The sequence below is a fragment of the Phacochoerus africanus genome, chromosome 9 (genome assembly GCF_016906955.1).
Source record: "Phacochoerus africanus isolate WHEZ1 chromosome 9, ROS_Pafr_v1, whole genome shotgun sequence".
Taxonomy (NCBI): domain Eukaryota; kingdom Metazoa; phylum Chordata; class Mammalia; order Artiodactyla; family Suidae; genus Phacochoerus; species Phacochoerus africanus.
In genome coordinates, this window is record NC_062552.1 from 34,198,555 (window position 1) to 34,208,480 (window position 9,926).

The following is a 9,926-nucleotide window of genomic DNA, read 5'->3' on the forward strand; positions in this document are numbered from 1 at the left end:
GTGTAGTTCGGATCATGGTTGGATCCCATGTGGCTATGGCTGTGGCATAGGCTGGCAGCTGCAGCTCCAATTCGACCCCTAGCCTGGGAACCTCCATATGCTGCGGGTGCGGCCCTAAAAAGACAAAAAAAATATTGTTTTCTTACTGTTGAATATGGCCAGTTCTTTATATATCCTGGATACAAATGTGTGGGATATATGATTTGCAAATATTTTCTCCTAGTCTGTAACTTCTCTTTTCATTTTCTTTCTTTCTTTTTTGTCTAGGGCCACACCCAAGGCATGTGGAATCTCCCAGGCTAAGGGTTGAATTGGAGCTGTAGCTGCCAGCCTACACCACAGCCACAGCAACAGGGGATCTGAGCTGCATCTGCAACTTACACCACAGCTCGCGGCAACGCCAAATTCTTAACCCACTGAGCCATGCCAGGGAATGAACCTGCATCCTCACGTATACTAGTTAGGTTCATTACCACTGAGCCACGACAGAAATTCTCTTTTCATTTTCTTAATAGTATTTTTTACAGAACAATAGTTTTTTATTTTGATACAGTCTGATATATCAATGTTTTATTTTATAGATCATGATTTGACCCTGCAGACATTAGAATGGAAATACTAAACATCTCTATACATATAAATGAACCAATTGATATGAATCAGTTCCTTAAAAACTGCAGAATACCATCACCCAAGAAGAAATAATTTACCTGAATAGTTCTCTGTTTTTTTTAATTGACTCAATAGTTTTAATTTTTGAAAAATAACTTAAATGGAGTTCTCTTCGTGGCTCAGTGGTTAATGAACCCGACTAGGATCCATGAGGATGCAGGTTCAATCCCTGGCTTCGCTAAATGGGATCCAGCATTGCCGTGAGCTGTGTTATAGTTTACAGACACCGCTACAGCTCCAAATAAACCCCCAGCTCGGGAACCTCCATATGCCTTGGGTGCGGCCCTAAAAAGAAAAAGAAAAAGAAAAAAAACCTTAAAAATTGAGGGCCAGATGGCTTCGTTGTTGAATTCTACAAAATATATAAAGAAGAAATTACACCAATCCTACACAATCACTTCCAGAAAATAAAAGAGGAAAGAACATTTTCCAAAGTATTATAGGACATCAAGCATTATTCTGATACCAAAACCAGATAAGACAAGAGAAGAAAAGAAATTTGCAGACAAACATCCTTCACGAACATTAGAAGCAAAAGTCCTAAACAAAATATTAATGAATCAAATCCTACAATGTAGAAAAAGAGTTCTACACCTTGGCCAAGTAGGGTTTATCCCAGGAATGTAAGGCTGTTTAAATATTAAAATATCTGGAATTCCCATTGTGGCTCAGTGGTAACAAACCCCACTAGTATCCATGAGGATGAGAGTTCGATCCCTGGCCTTATTCATTGGTTCAGGATCCAGCCTGGCTGTGAGCTGTGGTGTAGGCTGGTGACTGCAGCTCTGCTTTGACCCCTAGCTTGGGAACCTCCATATGCCACACATGTGGCCCTAGAAAGCAAAAAAATAAAATACATAAAATGAAATAAAATCTCAATGAATGCAATTCATATTGTCAAACATAAAAATCAAGCTTCATGATCACATTAAAGCAGTAAAATCATTAGACAAAATTCAATAATCATTTATGATTAAAAACTAGTAATAAAAGAGAAGGGTATATACATATTTAATTATCACAATGTAATATGCTTACATATACATTTATATGTCTCTCTCTCCACACACACACACACACACACACACACACACACACAATCCTATATAATGATTAGAGTCTGAATGCTTTTGCACTGAGAGTGTAAGAAACCTGAAAAACAAACCTGCCTCTATATTGAATCTATTTCTTTAGTTCTAACCTTTGTGCTCTTTGGCCCGTGCTTAGTCATTCTGTCTCTGCTCTTCTGTAAAGGAATGTTGCCTATGGTCTGAAATATACATAATAGCCCTTTCTCAAGGCTCTGCTTCCCAGGCTTGACCTTTAAAGGTGTAACACTTTTCATTCATATAGAGATATAAAGTTGCAGAACAGAGAATAACATTTGCCTTGTTGGAGGTTTTCCAGAAACATCATGGCCAGACCTACATGTATAACTGTAAGAACAAAGGATTATCACTTCCCCTCAAGGGTTGACTGCACCAAGAGGTTTGCAACAAACAGCCACACAATCTCCCCTTTTAGTATAAAACAAGCCTGAATTCTAACTTGGGTAAAACGGTTCTTTGGAACACTAGTCTGCCATCTTCTCAGTCTGCTGACTTTCCAAATAAAGTTGCTATTCCTTGCCCCAACACTTTGTATCTCAATTGGCCTGTCCTGGGGTGGCAGGGTGAGCTGGGACTTGGTAACAAGATCAGGAACAAGGCAAGGATAAACACTTACCACTCAATCAAATGCTACTGGAAGTCCTAGTCAGTGCAGTAAGGTGGGGGCGGGGGGGAGGTATTGATTGGAAAGGAAGAAAGAAGAGGATTCCATAACACAGGACATGAGGTCTACATAGAAAATCCTAAAAACTCTACAAAAAAAGTTCCTAAAATTAATAAGTGAGTTTTAAAACTTTGTAGAATTCAAGGTCAACAGACAAAAATTGATAATTCTATACATTAGCCATTAGCAATTGGATATCGGTTTTTTTCTTATGGCCTCACCCATGGCATGTTGGAAGCTCCCAGGCTAGGAATCAAATCCAAGGTGAAGCTGCAACCTACACCACAGCTGCAGCAACACTGGATCCTTTTAACCCACTGCACTGGGCCAGGGATCGGATCCGCACCTCCACGGCAACCCAAGCTGCTGCTGCTGGGTTCTTAATCCACTGTGCCACAGCAGGAACTCTGGATGTTAAAATTCTTAAAATACCATTTACAAAAGCCTCAAGAAAATGAAATGTTCTAACAAAGCTTGTTCAACATATGTCTGCTGAAAAACTACAAAATTATGATGAAATAAATCAAAGACCTAGATACAGGTAAATACTATATTAAGGGACTGGGTGCTTCAATACAGTTAAGATGTCAATTATTCTTAAAGGATCTATCAATTTCATTTAAAAATTCCAGCAGGGGAGTTCCCGTCATGGCGCAGTGGTTAACGAATCCGACTAGGAACCATGAGGTTGAGGGTTCGGTCTCTGCCCTTGCTCAGTGGGTTAAGGATCCGGCGTTGCCGTGAGCTGTGGTGTAGGTTGCAGACGCGGCTCGGATCCCAGGCCGGTGGCTACAGCTCCGATTCAACCCCTAGCCTGGGAACCTCCATATGCCGTGGGAGCAGCCCAAGAAATAGCTAAAAAAAAAAAAAAAAAAAAAAAAAGACCAAAAAAAAACCATTAAAAATTTCAGCAGGAATTTTTGTAGACATAAACACACTGATCTTAAAATTTATGTGGAAAGGCAAAGGAACTTGGATACCAAAAACAACTTCAAAAAAAAGGATAAACCTGGAGAATTCATAATATCTGATTTTTTTTTCTTTTGTCTTTCTAGGGCTGCACCTGCAGCATATGGAGGTTCCCAGGCTAAGGGTCCAATCAGACCTGCAGCTGCTGGCCTATACCACAGCCATAGCAATTCAGGATCCGAGCTGCGTCTGAGACCTACACCACAGCTCACGGCAATGCCAGATCCTTAACCCACTCAGCAAGGCCAGGGATTGAACCTGTGTCCTCATGGATACTAGTCGGGTTCGTTAACCACTAAGCCATGAAGGGAACTCCATAATATCTGATTTTTAAGACAACTATTAAAAAGATTTACTACAAGACATTATAATAATGGTAAAGGATAGTCACATAGTCAGTGGAATAGAATAGAGAGTTTAGAAATAGACTAAGCCTATTTCTTTTTGACAAAAGTACAAAGACAATTCAGGGGAGAAAGGATTGTTTTTTCAACATTAGGTGTTGGAACAACATTTAAACATCCATATACAATCATCATCATCATCTTCAACTAAACTATAACTTTATACAAAAATTAAAACTGGAGTTCCCATCGTGGCTCAGTGGTTAACGAATCCGACTAGGAACCATGAGGTTGAGGGTTCAATCCCTGGCCTTGCTCAGTGGGTTAAGGATCCAGCATTGCCGTGAGCTGTGGTGTAGGTTGCAGACGAGGCTTGGATCCCGCATTGCTGTGGCTCTGGCATAGGCCGGCGGCTATAGCTCTGATTTGACCCCTAGCGTGGGGACCTCCATATGCCACGGGAGCGGCCCAAGAGAATGGCAAAAAAAAAAAAAAAAGACAAGAAAAATTAAAACCAAAATAGCTCATTATCCTAAACATAAAACTCTGAAACTTTTAGAAGAAAACATAGGAGAAAATCTTCATAATCTTGGGTTAGACAAAGAGTTCATAAATATGACATCAAATCATGATCTATAAAATAAAACGTTGATATATCAGACTGCCTCAAAATCAAAAACTATTACTCTGTAAAAGACACTATTAAGAAAATGAACAGAATTTGTCTTTCGGCCTCGCAAGTTTATTTCTTTTACTTACTTTTTCAAAGAATCAGCTTTTGGTTTCATTATCTTTCTGTTTGGAATTTCATTGATTTTTGCTTTTATTTTATCATTCCCTTAATCTGCTTACTTTGGATTTTATTTATTTATTTATTTATTTTGACAGGAAAGTAGGATTTATTGGTGAGCGTTAAGGAGGGGACAACGCTGTCAAGACTCTCATGAGTGCATGGCCTGCCATTTGTCCAGGGGGCCAAGATAGGAATGTATTTGACCCCACAGCCATCCGGGATAAGCCACTTTTCTGCCACCATGTTTTCAAGTTCATCTGTGTTGAACTTAGTAACTCCCTGGAGATGTGGATCTTCTGGCGGCCAGGGAACTTGAACTTGGCCCTGTGTAGTGCCTCAGTCACATGCTCCTTGTTCTGCAGCTTGGTGTGGATGGACATTATGACTTGGCCAATGCGGACCCTGGCCACCGTGCCCTGGGGCTTTCCAAAGGCACTGCACATACCTGTCTGGAGCTGAGATTGGAGACAGCAGGCCAGTCGTGACTGTCCACTGGAGAGGGCTGTTTCCAAGGTCCCTTAGGGCAACCTATAAGCAACAGGCTGCATACACTACCTAGGAGGCTGCTGTTTGCAGGCATTGCACACCGGACTCCCATAGGGAAAAGAGCCGTGGGCCTAACCGGCTGCAAATACTTTGGATTTACTTATTCTTCCTTTTCTAGTTACTTAGATGGAAGCTTTGATTATTGAATCATGACCTTTCTTCTTTTCCGTTAGAACCACTTAACACAGTAACATTTACTTCTAAGCATGACTTAGCTGTCTCCTGTAATTAAAAAAAACAAAAAATTGGGAGTTCCTGTCGTGGCGCAGTGGTTAACGAATCCGACTAGGAACCCTGCCCTTGCTCAGTGGGTTAACAATCCAGCGATGCCGTGAACTGTGGTGTAGGTTGCAGACGCGGCTCGGATCCTGCGTTGCTGTGGCTCTGGCGTAGGCCAGCGGCTACAGCTCTGATTGGACCCCTCGCCTGGGAACTTCCATATGCCGTGGGAGCGGCCCAAGAAATGGCAAAAAAACAAAAAAAAAAACAAAAAAATGTATTTCCCATCTTGGCTCAGTGGTTAAGGAATCCAACTAGGAACCATGAGGTTGCAGGTTCGATCCCTGGCCTTGCTCAGTGGGTTAAGGATCCGGCGTTGCCCTGAGCTGTGGTGTAGGTCACAGACGCGGCTCAGATCTCAAGTTGCTGTGGCTCTGGTGTAGGCCGGCGCTGTAGCTCCAATTCGACCTCTAGCCTGGGAACCTCCATATGCCACAGGTGTGGCCCTAGAAAAAGACAAAAAGAAAAAAATTACTTTAAATTTTTTTACTATAGTTTATTTACAGTGTTCTGTTTGTTTGTTTGTTTGTTTGTGGTTTTTTAAGGGCCGCACACACAGCGTATAAAAGTTCCCAGGCTAGGGGTCAAATCGGAGCTGTACCTGCCAGACTTCGCCACAGCCATAGCAACACCAGATCCAAGCTGTGTCTGCCACCTACACCACGGCTCATGGCAATGCCAGGTCCTTAACCCCCTGAGCAAGGCCAGGGATCAAACCTGAATCTTCATGAATACTAGTCAGGTTCACTACTGCTGAGTCACAATGGGAACTCCGCATGTAATTTTCGATGTTGTGTTTTTATTTTCATTTTGTTAAAAAAATTCTCCAATTTCCCTTGAAGTTTCTTTTTGACCCATGGATTATTCAGAATAATTTCCAAATATTTGGAGATTTTGCAGTTATCTTTCTGTTATTGAGTTCTACTTTAATGCTATAGAGTCAGAGAATTTAGTTTGTATGATTTCAATTATTTTACTATTATTTTTTTGCTTTGGGGGCTGTATCCATGGCATATGGAGGTTGCCAGGCTAGGGGTCTAATCAGAGCTGTAGCTGCCGGCCTACGCCAGAGCCACAGCAACACCAGATCCGAGCCACATCTGTGACCTACACCACAGTCGCTGCAACGTCGGCTCCTTAACCCACTGACTGAGGCCAGGGATCGAACCCACAACCCCATAGTTCCTAGTCAGATTCATTTCCACTGCACCATGACAGGAACTCCTGATTTCAATTATTTTAAATTTGCTAAGGTTTGTTTTATGACTCAGGATATGGTCTATCTCGGTATATGTGTGTACTTGAATGTGCAGTGTGCTGTTGTTGGGTGAAGTGTTCTGTACGTGTCAAGTAGATCCAGTTGGCCAATGATGCTGTTTGTTTTTCTGTATCCTTGCTGATTTGTCTCCTGTTGCATTGATTACTGAGAAATGAAGGTTGAATTCTCCAATTTTATTTGTGGAGTTGTCCATTTTTCCTTAAATTTCTACCAGTCTTTGCTTTTATCTCGAAGCTCTGTTGGTGGGTATATACCTATTTAAGATTGTTGTGTCTTCCTGATGCGTTTACTCTTTAACCATTATGCGATATCTCTCTTTCTCCCTGAGAGTCTTCCTCACTTTAAAGTCTGCTTTGACGCTACTGTAGATCTTTTAGCTTTCTTTCTTTTTTTTTTTTTTTGTCTTTTTAGGGCCACACCCATGGCATATGGAGGTTCTCAGGCTAGGGGTTGAATGGGAGCTGTAGCTGCTGGCCTGCACCACAGCCACAGCAATGCCAGATCTGAGCTGCGTCTGTGACCCACAGTACAGCTCACAGCAACACCGGATCCATGACCCATTGAACGAGGCCAGAAATTGAACCTGAAACCTCATGGTTCCTAGTCAGTTTCCACTGCACCACAACGGGAACTCTGACAATCTCTCTTTTTTAATTGGTCTATTTAGACCATTGATATACACAGTTATTGATATGTTTGGATTTAGGTCTGCCATTTTATTAATTTTATTTGTTCTCTCTGTTTTTCATACTTCTCTTTCTCTTTTCCTGCTTTCTGGATAATCTGAAAAAAAAAAATTTCTTTGGCCATGCCTGTGGCATGCAGAAGTTCCCAGGCCAGGGATCAAATCTGCAGCATAGCAGCAACCTGAGCCATAGCAGTGACAATGTGGGATCCTTAATCTGCTGGGCCACAGGGAACTCCTGGATTATTTAAAAAAATTTTTTTTGGTCTTTTTGCTATTTCTTGGGACGCTCCCACGGCATATGGAGGTTCCCAGGCTAGTGGTCGAATCAGAGCTATAGCTGCCAGCCTACGCCAGAGCCACAGCAACTCAGGACCCAAGCTGCGTCTGCAACCTACATCACAGCTCACAGCAACGCCGGATCGTTAACCCAGGGAGGGCAGGGACACTAGTCGGATTCCTTAACCACTGCGCCACGATGGGAACTCCCTATTTAAAATTTTAAAACAGTCCATTTTAGGGGTTCCCATCATGGCACAGTGGTTAACGAATCTGACTAGGAATCATGAGTTTGCATGTTTGATCCCTGGCCTCGCTCAGTGGGTTAAGGATCTGGCGTTGCTGTAAGCTGTGGTGTAGGCCGGCAGCTGCAGCTCCGATTAGACCCCTAACCTGGGAACCTCCATATGCCATGGGTGCGGCCCTAAAAAGACAAAAGACAAAAAAAAAAAAAGAAAGAAAGAAAGAAAGAAAAGAAAATAGTCCATTTTAATGGGCATAGTGAGTTTCTTACTATCTCTTTGTGTATTTTTAAAATTCCAATTATTAATTTTTTAAATAAGAAATAAAAATACATCTTCACACGTTACCTCTGACTTTGCTTTCTGATTAGGAGTCAGGGATCAGTATGATGGGGAATATAAGACAGAACTCTGAATGTAATTTCTTTACTGTTTTCATTTGCCTACTCCCAAAATGGAATTGAGGCAAACTTTTTTGGTGTTATATATTTCTTTATGTAGATTCAATTTACTGTCTAATGACCTTTCTTTCAGCTTGAAAGACTCTTTTCAATATCTTGTAAGGCAGTTCTCATAATGACAAATTATCTGGTTTTGTTTATTTGGGAATGTCTCAATTTTTCCTTTATGATCCTAGCCACCCCCCAGTTTGGTTTGGTTGTTTTTGCTGGGGTTTTGTTTGTTTGTTTGTTTTTTGCAGGATAGTTTTACTGGGGATAGAATTCTTACTTGAGAGTCTTTTCCTTTCAGCACTTTGAAAATGTCATTCTAGTGCCTTCTGGCGTCCATGATTTCTGAGTTCCCATTGGCACAGCAGTTAGGGAAACCGACTAGCATCCATGAGGACACAGGTTCGATACCTGGCCTCACACAGTGGGTTAAGGATCTGGCATTGCCGTGGCTCTGGCATAGCCTGGCAGCTGTAGCTCTGATTAGACCCCTAGCCTGGGAACCTCCATATGCTGTGGGAGCAGCCCTAACAAGACAAAAGAAAACAAAAATCTAGGACTTCCCACTGTAGTGCAATGGGTTAATGATCCAGCTTGTCTCTGTGGCATTGCTGGTTCAATCTATATACCCTGTGCACTGGGTTAAGAATCTTGCATTGCCGCAGATGTGGCAGAGGTTGAAGATGCAGCTCAGATTTGACCCCTGGCCTGGAAACTTCCATATGTCATAGGTGTGGACAAAAAAAGAAAAAAAACATTCCATCTCTTTATTGATGTTCTCTGTTTTGTTGTTTTTTTTTGTCTTTTGTCTTCTTAGGGCTGCACTCGTAGCATATGAAAGTTTCCAGGCTAGGGGCTGAATTGGAGCTACAGCTGCTGGCCTATGCCACAACAACACTGGATCCTAGCCATGACTGCAACCTACACCACAGCTCAGGCAAATGCCAGATCCTTAATCCACTGAGCAAGGCCAGGGATCAAACCTGCAACCTCATGGTTCCTAGTTGGATTCATTTCCACTGCGCCATGACGGGAACTCCCTATGTTCTCACTTTGGTGAGGCATTGTCTTCATACTTCCTTTTATTTATTTATTTTGTTTGGTCTTTTTAGGGCTGCACCCTTGTCATATGGAGGTTCCTGGGCTAGGGGTTGAATTGGAGGTGTAGCTGCCAGCCTACACCACAGCCACAGCCACACAGCATCCAAGCCGTTCTGCAACCTTCACCATGGCTCATAGCAATGCCAGATCCTTAACCCACTGAGCAAAGCCAAGGATCGAACCTTTATCCTCATGGATACTTGTTGGGTTTATTAACCACTGAGCCATGATGGGAACTCCCATTTTAAGTCTTTAGACGTTTTTTAAAAACTCTTTTATTGTATTATAACAGTTGATTTAAAATCTACTGGGTTCAACTTCTGGCGTTGTCAAGTATAGCTTCTATTGACTGCTTTTTTCCCCTTTTGTGTATGGGCAGTAGTTTACCATTTTTTTGTACATTGAAAACTGCATATTGGAGCTCCTGTTGTGGCTCAGTGGTTAACGAATCTGACTAGGAACCATGAGGTTGCGGGTTTGATCCCTGGCCTTGCTCAGTGGGTTAAGGATCCGGC

At 42.0% G+C, this 9,926-nt stretch overlaps 1 non-coding gene across 1 annotated transcript; it reads right to left on the bottom strand.

The window, feature by feature from the left end:
* Positions 1–5,051: 5,051 nt before the first annotated feature.
* Positions 5,052–5,182, bottom strand: LOC125136956 (small nucleolar RNA SNORA70). The gene has a single exon (XR_007137281.1). It is a non-coding gene; the product is annotated as a small nucleolar RNA SNORA70 (small nucleolar RNA).
* Between the last annotated feature and the right edge of the window lie 4,744 nt (positions 5,183–9,926).